Source organism: Castor canadensis, chromosome 7, assembly GCF_047511655.1.
Source record: "Castor canadensis chromosome 7, mCasCan1.hap1v2, whole genome shotgun sequence".
NCBI classification, from domain to species: Eukaryota; Metazoa; Chordata; class Mammalia; order Rodentia; family Castoridae; genus Castor; species Castor canadensis.
Window position 1 is genome coordinate 145,272,526 of NC_133392.1, and position 25,698 is coordinate 145,298,223.

The window sequence follows — 25,698 nt, forward strand, 5'->3', positions numbered from 1 at the left end:
TATACAAAAATCTCTACTTCCGGGTGCCCCAGGCACCTACCTCTGGGCCTCTCCCCGTATGCATTTGTTTTCTCTCTTGCTCCTTCTTTTAGAGGACAAGACAGCCACGTGCACAGGGATACTGGAGGCCAAATCAAGTAGCATGGGTGGTGCCATGGCTTGAATGTCTCCCCAAAATTCATGTGTTGGAAAATTGGTCCCCAAAACAAAAGCATTGGGAGATGTGACTGGATTATAAGGCTCTGCCTATATGCATGGATTAATGTCATTATCACAGGAGTGGGTTACTTATTATGGGGGTGGTTTTGCTATAAAAGTGAGTTTGCCTTCTTTGGCTCTCTCTCACTTTCTTGCTAATGATGATGCTTTCTGCCATGTGAAAACACAGCATGAAGGCTCTCACCAGATGTAGCCCATGGGTCTTAGACTTCCCAGCCTCCAGAACTGTAAGAAATAAATTTATTTTCTTTGTTAGTTGCCCAGTCTGTAGTATTCTCTTATAGCAGAAAACAGACTAAGACGGATGGTGGGGAAGGCTGAATAATAGCCCCTCAAAATGGCCATTTCTAGTGTCAGAACCTGTGAATATGTTCTGGCACAAGGGACTTTACAGATTGATTAAAGCTCCTGAAATGGGAGGTCATCAGGGTGGCCCAATGTAATCACAGTGGTTCTTATGGGAGGGAGGCAGAGACAGAGAGAGGGAGGATGGTAGCAGAGATGCACTTCCAATATGGAGGAAGAGGCCACAGTCCAAAGAATGCAGGCTTCCCCAAGAAGCCAGAAAAGGGAAGAAAGCAGGTTCTCCCCTAAGATCCCTGTAGGGAGTAAGGTCCTGCTGGTATTTGGACTTGGGTCCAATTAAACTTATTTTGGACTTCTGACCTCTGAACCCTAAGAGAAATAACTTTTGTGGGCTGTGCTTTTTCTCAGTGTTGGGGATGGAACCGCATGCTGGGCAAGCATTCTAACCCTCATTCCCTTATGTTATTTTAAGCCATTAAGTTTGGGGTAATTCAACACAACAGCACAGAAACCAATACAGACGGCATCTCAGAGAAACCAAGTTTTCTGAAGGAGAGGGAAGATTGGAGGGCTCCGTCCTCACTAGTGGGTCAATCCATTCATTGATAGGTAGCAGTTAGACATAAGCGGTAGCCACAAGAGGAAGAAAGGAAAAAACTCATTGTAATTCAACTTCCCAACTCCACTAATCTCTATTAAGATCAGGCAGCCAGAGCCCAAGGGTTATCACAGGATGCTTTGAAGTTAGCCACGACCCTAAAGCTTAATCCACTCTTTACCCAAGAATAACCCATATCCTAAACATCAACTAGGTCTGGTGCTGGAAGTTTTTATAACAAAACAATGACCCAAACGCAGGAAACCATCCCAGGGACCAAAAAGACCCAAAGCTAAGAGTTTCTCAATAAATATTCCAGCTTTAAAACCTGACACATCCTTCGTTCTCTCCCTTGAGGTGACCCACTTTCAGTCTACTGAAAGTGTATTCCTTTCCTAATAAATTTTACTGTTACTTTTACTATAATCTTTGTGTCTTGCTTGAATTCTTCTGCTGCACGCAAGAACCTAGGTACTGATCAGTGCTATTTTTCCGGTAACATTCATGACATTAAAATATTAATGGGTTAATGGGTTGTCTATAAAAGTCGGTGTGGCTATATCTTTCAAATGCTCCCCACTCTTGCCATGCCATGCCCTGTGCCACCTTGGGTCTCTAGCAGCAGGAAAGCCATCACTAGATTCAGTCCCTCAACCTTGGACCAGAACAAGGAGCCAAAATAAATGTTCTTTTTCTTCTACCTCTTTTTATTTTATAATGTATCCAGCCGGTGGTCTTGTGTTATTAGCAACAGAAAATAGACTAGACCAAGTATCATGGTGCATGCCTGAAGTCCCAGCTAACCGGGAGACAGGCAAAGTTAGCGAGAGGCTGTCTCAAAAACATGAAAACAAAAGGGCTGGAGGTGTGGCTGAAGTGTCAGAGTGCTTACTTACTAAACAAAGACTTGGTCCTTGATTTACTCCACAGTACCTGGAAGGAAGGAAGAAAGGAAGGTGGGAGGGAGCGAGGGAAGGAAATGGATTAAGAATTTGCAAGATGGGTAGAGGCCACTCTGAGGAGGGGATGGGCACCTATTTTCTGAGGCTGTGATGGGAATTATAGAAGATATCAAAGCTCCATCTTGGGGGTCTTAGCAACTTCATAAGAAAAACCATGAAGTCTCCAGGAGCTCCATGGATAAAGGACATGAAGGGGCAGAAGATGGGTCATGGTGGCTGTCCAGGTTTGCCAAGAATCTACTTCTCCTGGGTATTGATCAGAGACAGAACCCATGGACACTCAGGACCCAACACAACTGGTGACTCATTTGTCCCTCTCTCAGGAATGTTAACTAGCTATCTGCTCTTGGCTGTCTCTAAACCTACCCAGCCAAACAGCTCTTGGGGACTTTAAGATGTCCAACTCCATCCACTGTGTGCAGAGTTAAAGGAAGGACTGAGGCTCACTTAAACAGAGCTTACTTTGTAGGTATGAACGGGAAAGTAGGTAGAAGGTACAGGACTGCTTTCTGGGTCCACTGCTGTATCAGAAGATCCTTGCGGGCCCAGATCTTTTTTTGTTCAGCACCTCCACCCTCCAGCCGTGATTACAGGCTGTACACCTTGCAGAGACTTCATGAATATTCTCTCACTGCATGAGCCAAGAGCATCCTGTCATTTAGGCAAACACTCATTTGAGGTGTGGTGCACTGGTCTTGGGAAATCACCAAGGGACTGGAAAGTTACAGCAGCAGGCAGGGGACTAGCAGGAGCAGACCTGAAGAGGGAAACTGGGAAAGTGGCAGGGCCCATCAGAGGGGCTCCTGGCTTCCTTCCTTGCCACCCTGCTTTAGCACTGTGACTTTGAGTGCTGGGCTGCTCCCAGCTTGGTACCCACCCCTTAACCCTGATAAGAAAACAAAGAGGCTTAGGACAGCCCAAAGCACTTCTGCCATCCTATTCAGGTCAGCTGGAATACAATAAGCTTCCAAGTGGTATGGTCCCTGAACCAAGTCCAGGAGAACCAAGTGTGGGTCTGAGCTAAGCAACCTTGGCTAAGTCAGGTATTCTACAGGCTATGTAATAATTATGCAAGGCATAACTAATTTTTAAAATATTCACTTGAGTTCTTAAAAACTGGACTTACATACCTAATTCCCACATCACCCTTTGAGGAAGGGACTATTCTTATCCTACTCTTACAGACAAGGAAGTGCAGGCTCAGAGGGGTTGAACAAACGTTCAGTCACAGGCTGGGACTGAACCAGAGCTAGGGTCTGAAGTAGATCCGATGACTTTACAAGCTAGGCCTGTCACCAGGACAAACTGTCTCCCCTATCTAGCTGCAGAGCATTGCTGTGAAGCTGGAAAATGGGTTCTATGTGTGACAGGTGCTCTGAACTCTAACATACATATGACTGTTAGACTGGCTGTGGAGACGGTCACAGGTCGAGAGAGGGAAGGGACTAGAGAATTCCATGACCACCACCACACCTGCATTTGTCCCTGTAGCCCTCGCGATTCCCATGCGGGCGTCTGGCCCTCAGGCAGCCCAGCCCTCCTGAGGTGGGCAGGAAGGAATTTCCCTGCTCTGGAACCAAGAGCAGTTTCACAACAAGGGCTGTGTCCTATGACTCTGCACCACCCAGATGCTCTATCCACCAACTGTCAAGGTGACCAGAGTGCCTACTACGGGCTCAGCAGCCCTCTGGCCTCATGGGTGGCAGGGATTGGGTGGGGACAGTGTGTGGCCAGGACAGACTGCAGGAAATGCGTCTTGGCCCACAGAGCAGCTTGACTAGAGAAAGGCCTCCTCCACTCTTCCAGATGTCACTAAAGGTAAGCAAGCAAGGTGACAAAGTCTTGGGACTTTGTGTAGGTCCAGCTATCTGAGCTGGCTGCTGAATGACTCAATTGCACAGCGTATCACCCATTCATCACGTTTACTGAACAGCTGTTCAGTGAGGATGGGTGACCCGGTGTTCCGCCACATGGACTCCTGAATCAGACACACACTGCTTCTTTCTCTCTGGGGGACTTGAATTGAACCACTTCAACCTTCTGACTCGCCACTACCACTTCTGTAAAATGGGGTTTATGTGACCCACACCCAGGATTTCTGTGAGGAGTGGATGAGACGGTCCCGTGAGGCTCCAGTACAGTGCCTGGCACATAGGAGTTGCTCAGTAAAAGAACTTTGTATGGCCAATGCTATGGGTAAAAGGATGAATGAGAAAAAGCCTTACCTTCAAGGACTGTGAATTCAGTAGCAAAGAAATACCATAATGATATAACTGCACATTGGTTAGTTCATTTCCTTCTTGTCCAAGGCAGGTAATAAAAAGCTGTAGAGGCAGGATGTGAATCCAAGTATGGCTTACTAAAACAGAGTTATTCATTGATTCGGGGGAAGAAAAGGATGGGATCCAGAATCAGGAGACTTAGGAATGAGGATCCCCAACTGTTATCCATTTTTTTAAAAAAAATCAGCAATTTTTTTGCTGGGGTTTGAACTCAGGGCCTCATGCTTGTGAGGTAAGTGCTCTTCCACTTGAGCCATTCTGTCAACCCCTAAAAATAAAACTGGACACAAATATGTTGTGCATTTGTCAGGCTGATAATTATTGCATACAGTGCAAGACAAGGCATGGGCATATAGATGGTAAAATCCAGAAGAATTGAAATTTTCTCTGAGTCCTGAACCTGTGCTCACTCCCATGTGCTATGGCACCCCACCAACCTTCAAGGATGAGAAATTCACCACAGGCCTGTCAGCAAAGCAACGGGCTGACCTTCCATTGTTCTACTTTCAAGCACTAACTTTAAGGAACTGATGGATTTGTCCTAGGGTAATGGTGTCACTTGCATGACCTATTCATGACACCAGGCAGTGAAGCAAGAAGACACTGGGCCAGCATGGGTATCACAACCTACTGTGTATTTGGTCCTATGTTAAAGCCCCATGACAGAAGTCGTGCCCTCACCATGTTTCTGGGCTGTGGTGAACCAAGGCCACTGCCCACAAACTATCCAGCCACACAAGACTCTAATCAGAAGCTCAGAAATGTAACTGTAGCAGGGAGGAGGGCCAAAAAAGAAACAGACAGGCTGATAATGTTCTGATAATGAGGCAGGGGGAAGGGATTGCAAAGCAGAGCGGTAAAATTTAAAAAATTAAAACATAAGAAAGGTCACACAGCACTGGAAAAACAAAATAGCCAATAAAGTCACATGCAGCCATATGTGGGTTGAACTTTGCTTTTTGCTTCTGTAACTTACTTGGAAGGGTATATAAGGTGAGACCTCTTTTTTTTCAGGACTCAGCCTTTAGACACGAGTCTGCTGGGTCTGTGCCAGCACAATAAAACGCTGCTTCCTGCTAAATTGCTTCAATGTCCTGTATCTCAGCTTGAGATTCCTGCAACATTTCTTGAAGACTCGTCTGGGATTGCAGAGATGGTGATTTATCACCTCCCTTGTCACCAGAGGCATCCCCCGGACTGCCAAGAGAAGATCCTACTAGGCACCAATGGACAGCTTGATCCGGAGGGGGATTTGTCCTCCTGGCAAGTTGGAGTGAAGGCCTCTGATGCACCACAGAACCTGGTGAAGCTCAGGAACCAACTTGGAAGCACCACTCATAAGATTGATAAGAACCTGGGTTCGAATTCAGGCCTGCCCAGGAGGCAGAAGGGGAGACTGATCACCTCCCAGAGACTGCTAGTTACTACTGACTGGGGTGAAGCTGTGTCTCTCAGGTTCAGGGGGCAGGGCAGAAGTTCTGTGCTATGCAAATGTGTGTAAGACACCTCCGAGAGTTAACGGGGGTTTGAGCTTTTCCCAGGAAATAGTCACAACTGAAGTTAAGGGATGGATAACAAAAAATTCAGTTCCAAAGGGGGAGACTCCCAAGAGAACAGATGCATCATCCACCATTCCAATGGATAGCCCTCTGGGTATAACTTAAACGTTTTTTCTTTTTTTTGAGAGTGCACTCTAATTGTGTGTGTGTGTGTGTGTGTGTGTGTGTGTGTGTGTGTGTGTGTGTGTGTAGGTAAATTTGTTTAAAACACTGAGCAAAATTTAATTTGCTCCCAGAATTCCAGCTCATCTTATGCACACTTAAGTTGACATTTTTTCCTGGCATACTTAATTTATAAAACTTTTATGTGTGTGTGTATATGTAAACATCTTCAAAATGGTTCTTAAACTGCTGTTTTAAGATTGATGTGATATTAAAGGTAAAAAAAACCAGGGTGGTTGTTTTAAAGATCTCTGTTACAAACTGCTTAAGCTTTTTAAATTTAAATATGTAAACATATTGAGGATGGTTCTTATTATAAAGTAAATGTAAAAAAAAATTACTCTGTTCTGCTACTGTAAAAAAACAGGTTTTCAAACTGATTTCAATCAAGTCTCACTAGGATGCAGGCATTCAGGGGTTAACACTCTGGCTTAGACCAGAGGAGAAAAAAAAGGGGAGGGGGCACAGCCTGCAGCAGGAATCTTAAAATTTGGGTACTTAAAAATGACCTTAGCCTGTTTCTTTCTGTCACAAATAAAATCTGGGATTTAATTCTCTCTTATAATACCTGAGTCTATTAACAAATGGGCTTTCTATAAATTGTTTTTATACAAAAATAACTTTAAGGTTGCTTTCTGTCTGGTTCTTTTTCCAAGGAAATATAAAGTTCTAAGTTAAAAGGTTTTATGAGTTATTTTCAACAAGTAATATATATAGTACATGTACATATGGTATTAAGGATACGGTTTTTAAAAATAAAAGGTTAAAAATACTTTTAAATAAAAAAAAAAAGAATAAAGACAAGCTCCCACAGGAGCTTATCTTGTATCCCCTGGGGAAGCTTGTCTTTATTCTTTTTTTTGTATTTAATATTTGTATTTATTTGTCATAAAAAGATGGAGCTTATAAATACTTATGTAAGTGATTTAGTTGACTAAAATCCAGTTACATTAAAGGTTTTGTAAGGTCAAAATTTAATATACTGATGTTAAACTAAAATTTAATTCTCTAAGCTCATAACAACAAAACTATCTTAAGAATATTGTTCTTAATAACATTTACAAAAACTGTCTTAAAAATGGTTTGTGCTTTGTCAAGATAACTGTCAAAAATTTTTAGTGCTACAGGTTAATCCACAAATTTATCAAAACAACAAGAATTTATTAAAACACAGAGAAGCAGGGGACAGCCGAGCACAGGGAGTATTGCTATACTAATATGAGGATTAACACAAATTTACTTACATAAAGCAAAAAAAAAAAAAAAACCTAAGCCACAGTACACCCTCCAGATACAATAAAGATAAAAACTCAAAAATGAGCACCACATTGGAGATCAAGACCTCCAGTTTTTATTGGAATCAACAGAGTAGAGACGTTTGTCCTACTCTCTCTACACGGCAGGCGGAGGGAATTTTTGGCCTGGGGTGGCCAGATTGGCCCTGTTATTTTAGGGGAGCTCCACTGACTACAGGATGGTGGGATCCTGCTGTATGTCATAAGCCATGTGTTCATGTCAACCATCTGGGATGCGATCCCTTATCAACATCTGAGCCATGATTCTTGGCCATGAGGCTTCCTAACTCCACACTTAGTCCCCATAAATATTTACCTGTGTTCTCTGATGATTTTTGTCAGAATTTTAACTAGCAAGGTGGCTGAGCCATATTCACTGAAGAGTTCGTTTATGTCGGGGTTAACAGCGAGGACAGCCATGTTAGGACTAGACCCGTCCGCCTTTGTAGATGGCTTACTAGGAAACTCCCCACTCAACCCCAAAGACTCACAAAGAGACAACTGTTAACCTTTATCTCACCAAATGGATGCCAAGGACAGTTGGGCAGACAGTGACCTAACTACAACTTATCTTTCTTGGTTGCCCAGCAACAGTATCCCTAAGTAACCTTCCCAGTACTTTTCCACTAGCCCCCTATATCTAGCCCAAACCTGTGTATGGCAATGGGTTCTAGCTCTTTTGCTGGGATCTCCCTCCACAAGGCTCCTGCCTAAACAATAAACCCTGAACTGGTGTTTGAGCCATTTCTCTGCCTCTTCCATGCCTCTTATGTTGTACAGTTTCTGTAAAATTTTCTAGATGACCTCAAGGTTAAACACTATTGTCTTGGGTGATTCTAATACAGTCGGTACCCTGTATGTGTCTGTGACTGGGCTATTTGGGTTTACTAAAACTGTTCTTCCCCCCTACAACTGATAAAAATCTGTTTTTACTTAAAAAACAAGTAAACTTATATGTATATATAACCTCTATAGAGTTATAATGCTACTGCTGGTTCTTTATACAAAATATATTTATGTTTTTCAAGAATATCAAGCCTTCTAAAATACAAAATTTAAATAAACAAGATAACAAAAAGTTACTGGTACAGATATACTGTTCTGTTAGTTGTTAAACTGTCCATCAAAATTTTAACCATGGCTAAGTTTTTATCGTTACAGTTCTGATCCTTCTGCAACATTTACAATCAAGTCCATAAAAAATAACTCTAATAAGTGCTTATGGTGTCAACCAGGTTAGCTTTTTAGACATCTGCTTTTGTTGGATTTTGTTTTATCTTGTCCTTGTTTAAAAGTCCATTGCCTAAGGGCCACTCCTTCCAAACCTCTTTGTTGCTTAAATTTGGCCAAAAGGGTCTAGTTGGCACTGAATCCCACCTGATCTGCTCATTATTTCCCCTCAACGTGGGACCAAAACCAACCAAACAAAATCCAAAAGAGAGCAAATCCTCATGATAAAGAAAAAAAATGACCCATCAAGGAAGATCTTCAGTCTACGGCCACACCACCCTCAACGTACCCGATCTTGTCTGGTCTCAGAGCTAAGCAGGGTTGCAAACAGTTTGGAGACAAGGAGGGAATGCCATCAAAGTTCAGATGGAGTCACTTGTGCCAGACCTCTCAAAAATAACCAAGGCTAAAAAGATTGAGAAAGTGGTTCTTATACAGGTATGGCTATTTGACATTAAAGCCCTTTTAGATACAAACTCATATTCTTAGACAGGGTCTTCTACTTGGAAACAAAATGACTATTTTTACTGGCTCTAAACATGTCCTTTAATACTTAAAGATGGTAGTTTTAACTTTTTTAAACAATGAGTTTTCTTGGACATATATATTGATAGTATATTGTTGCCATGGTAATTCTACTCAGTTAAAAAAAAAAAAACCCAAAAGATACTGTCTGGGTAAAAAAATAAAATGTCCAACCATTAAAACCCCATTAGGGGAGCCCTTTTGTTGTTGTTTTGTCTATCCCCACTACAGTTAAAGTAACAAAAATTGCTCCCTGGATCCACCACAGCCAAATAAATCCAGCCTCTCCCAAATGGGAGTGCATCCCTGACTCAGCCTCACCATGCAAGATCACCCTTCAGAACACCTGTGTTCTTCCTCGGCAGGACTCCACTTTCCAGGAGACAACAGGGGACCAAAAACAACGGGAGGACAGCCTTGCTCTAGTCACTCTGAAAGCTGACTAGTCTACACATGGAAAAAGCTCAAACACGGGACACACCCCTGCTCTCCTCTACATACTTGGACTCTTACCTTTTGGGTTGGCACTTACAAGGTATTTTCCATGTACTAAATGTTAAAAGAGAGCCATTGTTGGGACCTCCACACAGCCATACTTTGTATCATCCACCCACCAACATGTCAGATGTTACATCGGCTCAAATACTCCCAAGTTAACGAGGTTGCTGAGTGCACATCTGAACTTCTTAGAAAGCTTCTGTTGCTCTTGAAGACTTCCTGTGGAGCACATAGCCTGCCAGATTCTTCACAGGCCTTTCCCCTCCAGCTGGGGTGCAGGGAATCGAATCCAGGCTTGGCATATGCCAGGCAAGTGCTCTATCTCTGAGCTACAGCCCAGCCCCAGCACACATTCTTTTTAGTTCTTTGAGTAAAAAGAACTAAAAAAGGTCGTAGAATCTTTGCATCTCCTGTTGCCTCTTCCTGAAGCACTTTGTCAGAGGCGTCCCCTTGCTTCCTCTTTGCCACACACCTCTCCCTTGTCCTTTAGATCTCTGCTTGGTTGACTGTTTTCTAGGGATGACTTCCCTGACTATCGTGCTAAACCACCACCTTCACTTTTAGAGCACTGGGCACTGCTTCATTGCACTGATGGCTTTGGACTTTGTGATCTCTTAACTGGTTCCCAGGACCACCACTGGATTGTGGACTCTGGGAAGCAGGAACCACATCTGTTTCTCCTCTCCATTCTATTCCTAGCATAATGTGTGCACATCATAGGTGCTAAATAACTGGGTTAGAAATGTGAAACTCTGGTTTCTACAGACTGGAGCAGTCCTAGCTGAAACAGCTCTCAGATACTTTTTCAGTGGGTCTGTAGGGTTTACCTGGAGGGCTTACTCACATGGTTGGTGCAGGGTGGTCATTCTAGGTCTAGACTCTGGAACCACATAGGCTGTGTTCAAATTCTGGATCTACCACTTACTAACCCTATTGCCTTGAACAGGTTATTTACTCTCTGTGCCTCAGTTACCCCCATCTATTATGTGGGGATGATCATAGAGTACTTGTGAAGGTGTGATGAATTTACAGATATAAAGAGAACAGTCCAGCCAGCTTATGGCTGTCATCATAGACCACATGACCAAGTTCTTCCCGTATTTGATATTGAATACTCGAATGCATCTAAAACCTTGCAACCTTCACTTTTTTTTTTTTAAAAAAGTCTTCATTCTCTTCTCATTTACTTAGCCAACCCATGTAGCTAGGTCTTGACAAGGCCACTGCTACCCTTCAGATCCTGGGTGGTTCACTAGGCTTATTAACCAAAAGAACTGCTTAAAGCCACAGCATCCCTGTGCATGTGGTTCAAGTATTAGTTCTGGCAAAATGATAAATGATCATGTCTTGGGTCTTGGAGTGTGCTTACTAAGAGATAAATTCCCAGATATTATCTCACAGATGCAAGCCAGTGTTTTGAAGGAAGAATTCATAAATGGCCCTCACTCTTCGGATGGAATAAGGGTCAGGACTACTCCTTTGGGTCAGGGAAGGAACTCACATTTGTGGAACATCTAATATATTCCCAACACTTTGCAAACATTACCCTTTAATTCAGTCATCATGTCAACCCTACATTTTGGAAATGAGGAAAGTAAGGCTCAGAGAGGTTAAGTTAGGCACCCAAGGTCACACAGAGAGAAAACTAGGATTTGGAAATAGGCTCTTTCTGTTGACACTGGGCACTTCTGTTAGAAAGAGCACTGGAAGATTCTTTGTGGTGATGGAACAGTTCTGTATCTTGATTGTTGTGATGATTCTACAAGTCTATAAATGTGATAAAATTACATAGGAACATGCGTACACATGAGCACACAGAGACCACGTGTAATATAGAAATTTGTAAACCCCAAAGAAGGTTTACTTTCTAGTTAATGGTATTGTGCTAATGTCACTTTCCTGATTTCAACAGTATAGTGTGGTTGTATAAGATGTTATTGAGGGAAGATAGGTGAGTCTTCCAACTACTCAGAAATAAAAATTACTATTTAAAAAAACTGTTATTTAAGAAAGGGCTGTGAGTGGGGGTAGGGGGAGCTTCAGATGCCAACAAACATTAGACTTCCTAATTGTGGTTTATGTCCCCTGGGTCAAGAGACTTACAAAGGCTCCGGAAGAGGCAGCACCACCTGGCACCTCCCACACCCCAGCACCAGCCAGTGAGCATGATTGACAGTCGTGCTCACCACTAAGACACACTCTGATTGGTCTGATCCAATGGTGTGCTAAAGCCCCTCCTACCAGCTCTCCAGACTGCACGTCTCTTCCCAGCTCCTTATTAAGTGACTTCAGATTGGTGGCTTGAAACTAGTCACAGAGGAGATCTACCGCATAGAGATCAGCCAGTGCTACAAACAAGAGCTTTCTGACTTTTTTCTAGACAGCATACCACTACCCCAGTCCATATCATATGCCCAACCAGAAAAACTATCTTGTGCTTCCCAAAGGGCAATGGGGTATCTACTAGAAGGGTCGGCTCTGGCACCAGCCCAGCTTCTAGCTGTTGTCATTGAAAAGCCAGAGGAAGTGCCAGTCACAGAGGCAAGGCTTGGAGACCGTTTTGATTATCCTGAATTAAGACTCTAGTTAGTGCTTTGAGACCCTAAGATGACAAATCAGGCCGTGTTCCCCCAGCTGCATCCGAACCAGACAGAGGGGCTGCAATAGCCAGTATAGCACATGAGCCTGCACAAGCAGCTCTACACTTGGTTCTACAAGGTCGGACCCCTTCTCTGGGAATCAGCTTACTGAGGAAGCAAGGAAAGGGCATTGAGCTTGATCATCCCAAAGGCCATCTTTAAGATCCTTTACTTTCAAAGAGAGGACTCAGCACTAGATCTGACACTTGCTCCCTGGGTGAACTCGGACAAGTCTCTTCACCTCTTGGAGGTCCCAGCTTCTGCATCTGTGAAGGGGGACAGCAATCTCTCACTCAAAGAATTGTTCTGAGGTATAAGTGAGTTATAGATGTGCTTCCTGCACCCAAGGGGTCCCAGTCCTGTTGGAGATTTAAAAACACATCCACCCAGATGGATGAGAGTTGAGTTTCCTGAAATGCAAGAAAGGAGATGATTTTAGAATTTGCTATGTTAATAATTGCATACTTTGGTATTTATTTTAAGATATCTCAGGGAAAAAATGACAAATAGCAATCCACAGAGCTAATGGATACTACTGTTAATAAAAATATATGTTTAAAATGGAGATTGTTTAAAATCCAACTTAAAATATTCAGCAAATAAAAATAGACACTAAGGGAAATCTCAAAAGTGCAGCTTTGTAACTGCTGAAATCCAAAGTCCTTCTGAAAATGGAGGCTCCTGGCTCCTTGAGCTCTGAGGACTCTGACACTACAGGACAGTGAGCATCTTGACCTTCGTGCATGGAAGACCTCGACAGCAGTCCACTGTGGATCAGGGAGGGAGGCTGCAGGACTGAGGAGGCCTGGAGAGCTGTGTCAGCCACGAACAAAGTCATTCTAAGAGCCATCAGATCAGTTAGGATGCTTTGGGCTGGAAGTCACAGAAACCATGACTCAAAGTAGTTTAAACAAGGAGGGATTTTATGGGCCTCATAACTGGCAGTCTAGAGACTGGGTGGGCCTCAGGGCTGGTTCCCTAGTGGCCCCACAATGTCTGGCAGGGTCTCAAGTTCCCTCTGTCTCTCAGCTCTGCAGTGCACAGTTCTGGCCTCACCTAAGCCAGCTCCTCTTGTAGCCACTAAGGAAGGTTGGAGGCCTTCTGGATTACATGCTTGCTCCCTTCTCCGTGATCAGGGAGAGAGAGTGAGCCTCTTTCTCAACCTCCAAACAAAAGTTGCTCCTTTCAGTCTGAAGGACATGACAGGTCACCTGTCTACCCCAAGCCCAAAACTATTGCCAGAGGAAGGCTGGCAACACCTGCTTGGCTTAAGCCTGGATTTCTGATCCGGCCACTGGACAGGAGTGAGCCCTATGGATGGCTTGAACTCATCTGGGCTTGGGAAACCCCTCTGACAGTGTGATTGCTGCTCCTGGTGGAGGAGGGACCCTAACAGGAAAGTAGCAGTCACAATGCTTATCACCATCATTACTTTTCAGGTGACCACCAAGCTCATTTCTCTTCCCCACCACACAGCTGGACTACAGTTCCCACACTCCCTTGCAATCAGACATGGCTGTCCGATGGTTCAAACCAATGGAATATGGGTGGAAGTGAAGTGTGTCACTCAGTTGTGTGGAATAGAAATGTTTCATTTTCTTTTTTTGGCAGTGATGGAGTTTGAACTCAGAGCCTTGCACATTCTAGGCAGGCACTCTATCACTTGAGCCATATCCCAGCCCTTTTTACTTTAGTTGTTTTTCAGATAGGGTCTCACCTTTTTTTTTTGCCCAGGTTGGCCTCAGACCACCATCCTCCTACCTCTGCCTCTCATGTAGCTGGGATTACAGGTAGAAATGTTTCTAAGGCAAGGGTGAGAAAAGATTTTTCTGTAAATATTTTATTGATTAATTGTAGTGTTGGGAACTGAATCCAGGGCCTTGTACATGCTAGGCAAGTGCTCTACCACTGAGCTATATCCAGCCCTCTGGAAATATTTTAGACTTTGCAGGTCACATGCAGTCTGTCACATCTTCTTTTTCCTTCCTCTTCCTTTCCCCTCTATCTCCATCCCTTCTTCCCTAGTCCCTTCCCCCTCCTCTATTCTCTCTCCTCCCCTCCTCTCCTTCCCTTTTCCTTCCCTCCCCCCTTCTTCATAACTCTTTAACAATGTAAAACCATTCTTGGATCTAGGACCATAAAAAACAAAAACAAAACCATGTTGCTGCCTGGATTTGCCCACAGGCTATAGTTTGCAGTCCTTGCCCTAGGCTGACACCAGCAGCAGCATTCAGGATGACAGGCAGAAAAAGGAAGAGCCTGAGTCCCCAAACAGAATACCCTCATTTGACTGTAGCTGAGATGAAGAAGAAATTTTTATTGTTTGGCACTTTTTAATTTTGATAAAATATACATAATGTAAAATTTACCATTTTAACCATTTTTTGTTTATTTGCTTGAGATAGAATCTTGCTATGTAGCCCAGGCTAGCCTCAAACTCCTGATCCTCTGCGTCAGCTTCCTGAGTGCTGGGATTATAGATGTGTACTACCACACCTGGACCTTGTAACCATTTCTAAGTGTACGCTTCAATGATGGTAAGTACATTTACATTGCACAACCTCCAACATCGCCCATCCATAGAATTCTTTTCATCTTCTAAAACCAAAACTCTGCCTCCATTAAATAATTCCCCATCTCCCCCCACCCAGCCCCTGGCACCACCATTCTTCTCTCTTGTCTCTATAGGTTTGACTACTCTGTGTACTTCATATAAGTATAATTTTTGTATCTAGCTAAATTCACTTAGCGTGATGTCTTCAAGATTCATCCACATTGTAACATGTCAGAATTTCCTTCTTTTATATTTATTTATTCATTTGGCAGTATTGTGGCTTGAACTCAGGCCTTTGTACTTGCTAGGGTTCTACCTCTTGAGCCCTGTCCTCAGCCCTTTTTTTGCTTTAGTTCTTTTTCAGATAGGGTTTCATGGTTTTTGCCTGGGGTTGGCCTCAGACTACAATTCTACATATGCCTTCTGTGTAGTTGGGATTATAGACATGCACTACAATGCCTGGTCATTATCATCACCACCATCTTAAATAATTTCTTTTTTTTGATGGTACTAGGGTTTGAACTCAGAGTCTCATGCTTGCTAGACAGGTGCTCTACCACTTGAGCCATTCTGCCAGCCCTGTTTTGTGCTGAATTTTTTCAAAATAGGATCTCATAAGCTATTTACCTGGGCTGGCTTCAAATCACAATCCTCCTGATCTCTGCCTCCTGAGTAGCTAGGATTACAGGTGTGAGCCACTTGTGCCTGGCTTCTTTCTTCTTCTTATTTATTTATTTATTTATTTGGTGGAACTAGGGTTTCAACTCAGGGCTTTGCACTTACTACAAAGCAGGTGCTCTACTGTTTGAGACACACCTCCAGTCCATTTTTGCTCTGGTTATTTTGGGGATGGGATTCCTCAAACTGTTTGCCTAGGCCAACCTTGAACCACGATCCTCCTCATCTCAGCCTCCCAAGTAGCTAGGATTTCAGGTGTGAGCCATTTACACCAAGCTTAAATCATTTCTTGAGCACTTACTGTGTGCCAAATACTGTGAACGTTCACTTGTATGTGAACGTTTTGCATTAACTTATTTATACTACACCACAGCCTGATGAAGGAGATGCTACTTTATCTCACTTTACAGGGAAGCAAACAGACTAGGAGAAGTTAAATGACCTGTCCAAAATTATAAAAGTAAGAAGCCATGATTTCTGCCTTTGAATAGCTCACAGGGAAGAGAGACAAGAAACAGACAAGTATAAGGTACCACGAAACATGGTGTGCTAGGCAAAAACCAAGATATTTTGCAAGTGGTTAGCTCAGGATGAAATGGGGTAGACAGAGGTTAAAGAAGTCCACCCAGAGGAAATGAAGTCTAAGCTGAGTCCCTAGAGCAGAGAAACAGTGTTTGATGGGGTCTTGGAGAAGAGGACTCAGGTATGTGCAAAGGCCCAGAGGTGAGTCAGAAAGAAGTCAGATTCTGTCAAGATCTGTGGGGCCTGGAGCCTGTGTTCAACCACAGTGTTGTCCTGCCTCCCTCACGTGGGGAGAGAGGAGGGGGTGGGAGAGAGCCATGACCTCTGAACTCCCTTCTAAAACCGAAGTGCTAGTTCCACAACTGCCCGTACCAATCTCTGTTCACAATTCTGTCAATACAGACAAGTGGGGATCCCCACAGCCCCCACTCCATCTTCCCATCCTGTGTATTCACAGCCACCCACCAATGTGTGGGGTTTCATCCTTCATGATTGAGGCTCCCCTGTCCCACACCAGTGGCCCTGGTCCATCGAGATTCATCACAGAAAACCTGCCCGGGGCCAGGCTCAGGTCCAGCAAGGGTGTCTGTGATAGTAATTTTTCCTCACCTTTCACCCAAGGAGGAGACAGAGGGTCGAATCAGGGCTCCTGGCGTCTTGTCTGAGTCACTCTCCCTCAGCCTCACCTCCGTCCAGCATGTGGATTTCTCTGTCCTGCAGGCGGATGGGCAGGCATAGCCTCCAGATGGCCAGAGAATGGTCACAAAGACCCCAAGTTTCCTGCGCCCAGCCAGGGTCTGAGGCCGTTCCCACAGCTTGGCTATTTTGTGCTCACAGCTGCTCTACATTAAGGCGTTACTGATGCCATTGCTCCCGTGTTGGAGACAAGAAAGTGCATGTAAACAATGAATAACTTCCCCAAGGTGGGGTTCAAACCACAGTGTGGCTCCAAGGGTTCAGGCTGTGGGCCAGGCTGCCACCTGCCTCCCCCTGCCCAGTAAGTTCCTTCAGATAAGAACAGGGGCCTGACCAGGAACATTCAAGGGAAAAAGAGGCTTTGGCAGTCAGCAGTCCTGAATTGCAGCCCTGGTTCCTCCATAGACCTGTCTCACCTCAGAGAAGTCACTTTACCTCTCTGGGCCTCAGTTTCCTGTCTATAAGGTGGAGATTACAATGAATATCCTCACAGGTTGGAAGGGAAGGTGGTGGGGAGTGGAAGAGAGGGGAGGGGAGGGAACTTTTGTGACCTGGGATTAGTAAAAGACTTCTTAAGTACCAAAAACACAATCCATTAAAAAAAAAAAAAAAAGATGAATTGGGTTTCATTAAAATTAAAATTTTCTCCTTTCCAAAAGACATTAAGAGAGGGGAAAGACAAGCTATAAAATCAAATAAAGTGTTCACTAATAACAAATAAAATAAAAAAACACAAAAATATAAAAATAAATAAATAGGAATGAAAATATAATAAAATCCCAAAGTAAAATGCAAGCAATGCAATGTTTGCAAATCATGTATCTTTGATAAGGGAATTTTATTCAGATTATATAAAGAACCCTTACAACGCAATAATAAGAAAATAGCCATATCAAATGGGCAAAAGATTTGATCTTTCCCACAAGACCCTCAGGTATCAAATGCATAAAAAGATCCCCAGGTCCAGGGGCAGTAGCTCAGACCTACAATCCCAGCTAATCAGGAGGTGGAGATTGGAAGGATCAGGGTTCGAGCCCAGCCTGGGCAAAAAGTTAGTGGACTGCATCTCAACCAAGAAGCTAGGTGTGGTGGCCACACTGTTGTCTTAGCTGCCTGAGTTATCCTAGCACAGGGAGGAGGAAGGTCCGCGGCCAGCCCTGGGTGGATCCAAACCCCATGCGTCCATCCTCTGCACCAGGGCAGGGGGAATATGAAAAAGAGCTACAATACTAAACTAGTTCAAACTCCTTCTTACCAGCTAACTAACCTGAAACAACCCCCACAAAAATATTCATTCAGAAGAGGGAAGGGGAAGGAAGGCGGCATAAGAGTTGACTTTCTCCAAAACCCCGAGGGCTACAGGGCCCTGGACCCACAGCTCTTACCCAGTTCTCAGAGGGCCTGGGACCTAAAACAGGCTATGGTCTCCAGCTTTGCTTCATTTATAAATTCTGTAGTTGAAGATATGATTTCAGTAAGTCAGTTTACATGCTGAAAACCCAGCAGCAGCAGTGGCAGACAGACTTCTATGGTTATATTTCTTATAGTCAAATTCACAATTAAAAAATGAGAAAAACCTAGACGGTCACACTCTCTGAAGTTATCATTTATTTTACTTCTTTGTTCATTCCTACTCAAATATTCCAAGTAAGCATGTATTATTTTGGCAATAGTGTTATTATGAATTCATTTATTATTATAAATACAAATATGTATATAAAACAGTACAGACAAAAGGTTTGGAGGAACCACACCCCACATACAAACTGTGATGCCTTCCACCACACTCCGGGCTGGTGCCATCGCCTTCTCTGCTCTCCCTGACCTCTTCCAATGTCCAGTCACCTCCCTGTCCGCTTCAATAGCGTCTCTGGTCACCAAATACTAACATATGACCAATACTAACTGCGAACCTAATATCTCAACAACATTTGCAAATTGGCCTTGTCTGAGGCCAGATGAGGGTACAGCTCAGCCTAGATGAAGAGCACCCAAGTGGGGATGGTTCAGGGGATGTGTGTGGGGAGGGACCTGCAGGAAGGATAGAGTGGAGAATCCTCAGTGTTCTCTCTGGGCCAGACTCTATGCTGTGTATCTGAGTGATAACTTATTATCTTACCTGATACCCCTAGGACATAGGTAACTTTGGTAACCTTCATGTCGACAGATGAGACAAGCACAGAGAGGTTAATTGACTTGTCCAAGATCCCACAGATAGAGGAAGACAAAGTGAGGTTGGAACCAAGGGAGGCCCAGCTTCAGTTTCTTGGCTCTTAATGACTAGATTGTCTAGTAGCTTCTCTCTGGGCCTCCTTATAACACAGCTCACACCATAACACTGTCTCCATGACCCGACTGTGCAAAACACTCTCAAGGCCAGTGTCTTGGGCAAGACGGGAGCTAATGGCTTCCACAATTCCCAAGAAGTGACTGAGCTGCAGACAAAAACCAAGGTGATAGTGCTGGAAGGAGACAGTCTGGATGGCCCATATATTGGGGAGAGCCTGCCAGGCAGGGCATCTCACTTGTCATCCACACTGCACTATGGTTGACATCGTGGGTGCCATTCCCAGACAGACTGTCATGGGTGTCAATCTGAAAGGTACCCAGATCTTTTTGGTGGCCTGTGTCCAAGCCAGTGTGCCCACCTTCATCTACCAGCCCAGGCAATGCAGTGGCCCAACTCCTACAAGGAGACCATCCAGAATGGCCACGAGGAAGTGCTCCATGGAAGTCCTTGGGCTGGTCCATACCCACACCTCAGACGGCTGGCCAGAAGGTGGTATAGGCAGCCAACATTGCACTCTTAAACAGAGGCACCTGGTGTGCTTTTACCCTAAGGCCCACATAAGGGAAGGAGGCTGATTCTTCTCCCATGGTGATTACGGCCCTCAAAGTCAACAGCCTCTTGGAAAAAACCAGGTGAGTTCTCTGTGACCAACCCAAGCTATATCGGCGACACAGCCTGGGCCCATGTTCTGGCCTCCAGGACCCTGTAGGACTCTAAGAGGGCACCAGTGCTCAAGGACTGTTCTCCTACATCTCAGATGACATGATGTTGGCTTCCCCAAAGCCAGGATAACTTCCGTTATATCCTGAGCATGCAATGGAGCTGGGGCCTCCTCGAGCCCTGGTGTCCTGCTTGACTGCTGCTGGAACCATGGCCTTCTGCTGAGTCCATCTGCAAATGTCCACCCCTCTACCTGTCACTTACAACATTGTCAAATAGCAGGTTGCCTTTCTCCACGAAATCTCAGGGAGATCTGAGGTGTAAGCCGTGCTTCAGCTGGGAGGAAGCCAAGCAGAAACCATGGAGGCGGTCAGTTCACCCAAACAGTAGCACAGGAGATGCTGGAGACACTCAGTGATGTGACCACGACAAGAATGTGGATATAGGTGTTGTCAGGAGCTACTTGTCCAGGTCCTTCAGAAAGGGGCAGAGGCACAAGCCCAGGTCCTACTACCTCCCTTTGACACAATAGTCAACTTTGTGTTTTCCTCAGGCCACCAAAAACTGCCAGAAGCTGCAGAAGCACCATCTAGCCCAGAAGCTTCTGCCCCAGGGCAGACTAGCTGGCTGGCCTCAGCTGCTGTTACCTGTGCCTCAGTTGCTACCTCTTACAGCCTCTTATAACTTGGAGCTTAGACTATTGGTTCATCCCCCTCTCAAAAGCTAAAACATTGCTTTTTCCTGGAAAACTCTCATTCCTTCATGAAACTCAGTGAAAAAGAACAAAAATGCTTTAATGCTTAAAAAAAAAAGCACCAGTATTTATGTACACCTGATGAGACTGTGGGTTCCAACACTGTCTTCTCTGGGCTTTTGTCAGAGTTCCTCGATTCTCTATTGCTTTTGGAATGGTGAGGGGCGGGTGTGGGGGGGTGAGTATGGGGAGTTATTTTAAAAGAAAAATTTTTAAAAGCTATTTTAAAATACATCACTTCTCTCCTATTGATCACTTGAGACCTTTTATTCTACCCCTCAGCTGGCACCCCAGTGACAGCCTGTCCCACCTCACACCTTATTTGAGGTGGGGGAGGCTGAAAAGAGAGAGGCTGAACCAGACATGCTGGGGCTGATTCTCTTTTGGAGCCTTACCCCTGAGTCACATGGGAAAACCTTAAACACCAGCTCCCACTCCCTCTCCCACCACTGTTCTCTCTGGGGAGCATAAAAAGTCTGTGAGAACAATCCCTGAGTGAGGGTAGATAAGACTCAGACAGGCTTCAGGGAGATAGCTTCCCCAGGTGCAGGGATTTTTCTAGCACAAGAGAAGCAAAGTAGAGATTGGGAGGTTGGTCTCTGACATCAGGCTGCCTGAGTTCCAATTTTGACTAACCAGCTGTATGACCTCGGGAGGTTTCCTTAACCTCTCAGCTTCAGTTTCCTCATCTGCAAAATGAAGGAGTGGCAGTACGAACAAGAAGGTTGTGTGATACAAAGATCAATAAAACACCACCCAGAATTTGAAATAATTCACTTCCCCCAATAAATGAAAAAAATTCAAAATCCACATAATTTCATAGCAGGCAGACCAAGGGACTTGTAACCTCTTTACACCATAGCTTCATGGTTGTACCACTCAGAGAGCCACCTGCCACCTTTGTCAGGATTAGTCTGGTTTTTTTGGTGGTGACGATGGTGGGACTGGGAGTTGAACTCAGGCACTTGAGCTTACAAAACAAGCCCTCTGCCACTGAGCTACATCCCTGCCCTATCAGGATTATTTTTGAATGGCATGAATTGGGAAGTCAGAAAAGTCTTTGTGTGTGTGTGTGTGTGTGTGTGTGTGTGTGTGTGTGTAGTGGGACTGAGGTTTGAACTCAGGGCTTCATGCTTGCAAAACACTCCCGTCCATTTTGTTCTGGTTACTTTTGAAGATAGGGTCTCATGAACTGTTTGCCTGGGCTGGCCTGGAACCGTGATCCTCCCAATCTCAGTCTTCCAAGTGTGAGCCTCTGGCACCCAGTCAGAAAGGGTTTCACGTTTTAAAACTTCACCCTGTATCTCATAGGATGGTAAAATTCCGTATCCATATTGGCGCCTGGCATGGAAAAAGCGCTCGGTGTGCAAATACCTATTTTAAAAGGTAGCTTGGCAGCCTGCGCCCAGGGGCCTGGCAACTGCTTCTGGTCCCCAGCTTCCATATAGGGGAAGGGGCTGCTGTTTTTCACCTCACTGGAGGCCCTAATTCTCACTCCAGAAATGGAGTTGGCATAGTCCCAACAGAATGCAAACGGAGGTGGCAGCTTGAGGTAGAAACCCTGACACTCTTCCTAGGCTGGAATGCAGTGGCCCAGCAACAAGTCAAAGGTGGGCACAGGGTCCTAAGATATTACCTCTCTAGCTCTAAATCCTCCTCCTCCCCTAACACAGGGCCCCACATGACTCTAGCTTACAGGTCACCTCCAGGAAGCCCCCCTAGCTTCCCTTCTCCACTTGGACTTGAGAGGGCTTCTCTGTCTTCCTAGCACCCTGCTTTTCCCAAAACCAGAACTTAGCACAATAAAAAGCAGTCACCTGGCTGCTTTCTCAGTGCTTTGCGCCCTGCACCCACTCCCCCTCTAAGCTGACACTAGTTAGGTTAGGGGCAAGCTTCATTCCTCCCCATCGCTGGTAGCTGGTAGGGTTTGGAGTGGGCCCTCGTCCTTCTGATCCCTGAGTAAATGCCTGAGTGTGTGAGTAATTCAGCAGAACGACTTCCAGGGGAGAGGTGAAAAATCTGGGCTTTGGTTCTGGACCAGCTGGCACTGAATCCCCAGCTTGGAACCAGGCCAAGTTCTTTCCTCCCTGGACCTTGTCGTCCTCATGGGTTACATGGGGGAAGAGAGCAGTTCCCAAAGCACAGGTCATTGTGAGGGTTAAATGCGGCAGGCAGAAGTAGGAATCAGCTCAGAGCCTGCATACAGCAAGTGCTCTATAAAGGCTTTCCATGCTTCTTCTGTTTCCTCAATCCCCAAAGTGGTTTCCACTGTCCCCCTCCATCCCCTGGAACATGGAGACAGGGAAGCAGTGGCCTGAGGGGGACCCTGGGAACCAGGGTTTCTGAGCTGGCAGGCTTCATGGCTCGGGTCCTGGTCCCTTCTCCAGGGCCTCAAAGGCTGGGGCTCCCTCTCTCCTTGCCAGAAATTAGCCTATCGCACCCTGTGAAACTCTGGTGGGTGACTCAGGCAGGCGGGTCACTTTGATCGCTGTTCCCAGGGCTGGGCTCCGGGCAAGGCCAAGGCGTGGGCCCTCCAAACACACACACACACACACACACACACACACCCCTCGGGAACCCCAAGGCAGTGGAGAGCACCCTGTCTTCCCTCTCCACCCACCTCCCCCTACCCTTTCTTCTCTTTCCTTTTATTCCCACTCATCTGGCCTGTTGTTTTCTCCTTGCAGTGAAACGTGAGATCTGTCACTAGAAATTACCACGACCATCTAGCTGACAGCAGAATGCAGGCAGAAGTGTAGGCAGGGTCTGTGGGCTGGGCAGGGGCCACCAACCACAGCTGGCTTCTCACCAATCCCTTCCCCCACCTCCCTCCCACAGCCAGGCAGAGGATCCCACCCACAGCATACTGCCCTAAGCTCTCAAAAAGTGTTCTGTGAACACTCCAGCATCCCCAAGACCCTTTAAGGGGACCACAAGGTCAAAGCCGTGTTCAGATGATGTGTACTTAGGATTGTTTGCTCACACGTCTGCAGTGGAATATTCCAGAAGCTCCATGGTATGGGGTATTGCAACAGAGCAAAGGCAGAAATAGATTCAAGAATCCGACTGTCTTCACTGAAACCATCTGCAAACACAACAGCAATGCCATCTAACTTTTTTAAATCTGGAAAATATTTTCTCGTCTAAAATATGCTTTTCTGACAACACGTGATGAGCTGGTCATCCTTACTTTATTATCCTTACAGGGTCCTCAGCCTTGGCACTGATGCCATGTTGGGTTGGGTAGTTCCATCTAAGGCCCCGTCCTGTGCACTGAAGTACGCTTTGCAGCACCTGTGGCCTCTACCCCGAGAGGCCAGGCGCACTCATATTTCCAACTCTGGTGAACAATGACAACGTCTCTCAGACAGTGCAAGTGTCTCCAGAGAGGCACTTCTCAGTTGAGAAGACTGCTTTAAGTAAGTGAATATTATAAAAGCTTCTCAGTTTCAATTTCTTTTTTTTCAAGATGGGGTCTCATGAACTATTTGCCAGGCTGGCTTTGAACTGCGATCCTCCTGATCTCTGCCTCCAGAGTAGCTAGGGTTATAGGCGTGAGCCACCGGCACCGCTCAGTTTCAATTTCTAATGTGACAATCAGCAACAAATAAAAGCCACACTTCCCCCCATGACAATGGTGTAAAGTGATCCTGCGACAAGGAGGTCTGGAAGCTGCTGCCTTCCGCCCCACACAGGCGTCGCGAGTGGGTTTACAGACAGGGACCTGCGAACCCCACGGGTTTCCACGGGCCTGAGTCACAGCCAAGGTCCCTCCTCACGGTGCTTCTGTAGCAGATGTGAGCCAGCCTCCCTGGGCAGAGGGGCTCTTTGGTTTTTGTTTCGCTTTGTTTTTTGAGACAGTCTTGCTAGGTAGCCCAGGCTGGCCGCAAACTCATGATCCTCCTGCCTCAGCCTCCTGAATGTTGGGATCTTTATTCATTTTAAATAATATTTGCTGTTGGGTGCCAGTGACTCACATCTGTAATCCTAGCTACTTAGGAGGCAGAGATCAGGAGGATCGCAGTTCGAAGCCAGACCTAGCAAATAGTTTGCAAGACCCTATCTCAAAAACCAACAGGAAAAGGACTGGAAGAGAGGCTCTTGCAGTAACAGCGCCTGCCTAGCAAGCATAGGCCCTGAGTTCAAACCCCAGTAGCCACAAAAAAAAAAAAAACAACCATATTCAAGGTAGGAAACACAGAAACAGAAGGGGTGAGAAAGAACCCCGTTTATCCCACTACCCAGGAAATGTCTTCACATCACATTTAGGAAACTAAGTCTCACACAGGGCACTGTGAGAGGCTTCTTTGCTCAGCTTGGCCGAGGTAGCTCCTTGGACTTCCCAAGGTAACTTCAGTGGCTTTCTGCTGGACCCGGCAGTAGGCACCCAGTGAGGCCCAGAGCAGCCGCAAAGCCAGCCTCCCCATGGTGCAGACCACGAGGCCTCACAGACTGCAGGTTGGTGCTGAAAGCTCGCCCACCAGCACCACCTTCTGGGAGGTGAAAACAAGGCACAGAGAGGCTAAGTAAGAAACATGTCCAAGGCCACACAGCCACTGAGTGACAGGTGGAATCCACTTCTGATGACCCCAGAGCCCGTATTCCTAGAATCCACACTGCACGCACACATGTCCCCCACAGATCCCTGCCTGCTCCCTCTTCTCCCAGGAACATCAACAGCCTGAACTTTTGGCTGGGAATGGGTTCCAGCCTTGACTTCATCTTAAAAGAACTGTGTGACCTGGGGGAAGTCACTCAGCCTCTCTGAGCCTCTGTTGCCCCAGGGGTAAAATGGAGTGGTGATAGTACCAACTTCATACTGTTAGGACACAGCGATTTAAAGCATGCCTTTAGCATATTCTTAACTCCTATCCATCCTTCAATACCCTATTCATGTTCCATCTTTTCTCCAAAGTTTTCTTTCTTTGGTTTTGTTTTGAGGTGAGATCCCATTATGCTGCCCAGGCTGGTGTTGAACTCCTAGACTCAAGCAATCCTCTTCCCTCAGCCTCTGGAGAAACTGAGACTACAGGTGGGTGCCACCTCAACTAGCTTCAGTCTTCCTCACTTCTGCTTTTCCACTCTCCACTCAGCTTAGTGCTCCTTCCTGACACCCACAACAGTGGTCCCCATCCACTGGGTCTCAGAACCCAGGTTCATGTCACATCTGTGCCTGTCCAGCCCCCCTCCCTTCTCAGTTGAATCAGAACTTACAGGGCGGGGCCTGGAGCTGGGCTGCGATAGACTTCCCTATTGATGACAGCAAATA

At 45.5% G+C, this 25,698-nt stretch overlaps 1 long non-coding RNA gene across 1 annotated transcript; it reads left to right on the forward strand.

Moving 5' to 3' along the window:
- The first annotated feature begins 3,793 nt into the window (after positions 1-3,793).
- LOC141424697 (uncharacterized) lies at positions 3,794-6,708 on the forward strand. Its single transcript, XR_012449544.1, has 2 exons — positions 3,794-3,903; positions 5,382-6,708. It is a non-coding gene; the product is annotated as an uncharacterized lncRNA (long non-coding RNA).
- The last annotated feature ends 18,990 nt before the right edge of the window (positions 6,709-25,698 follow it).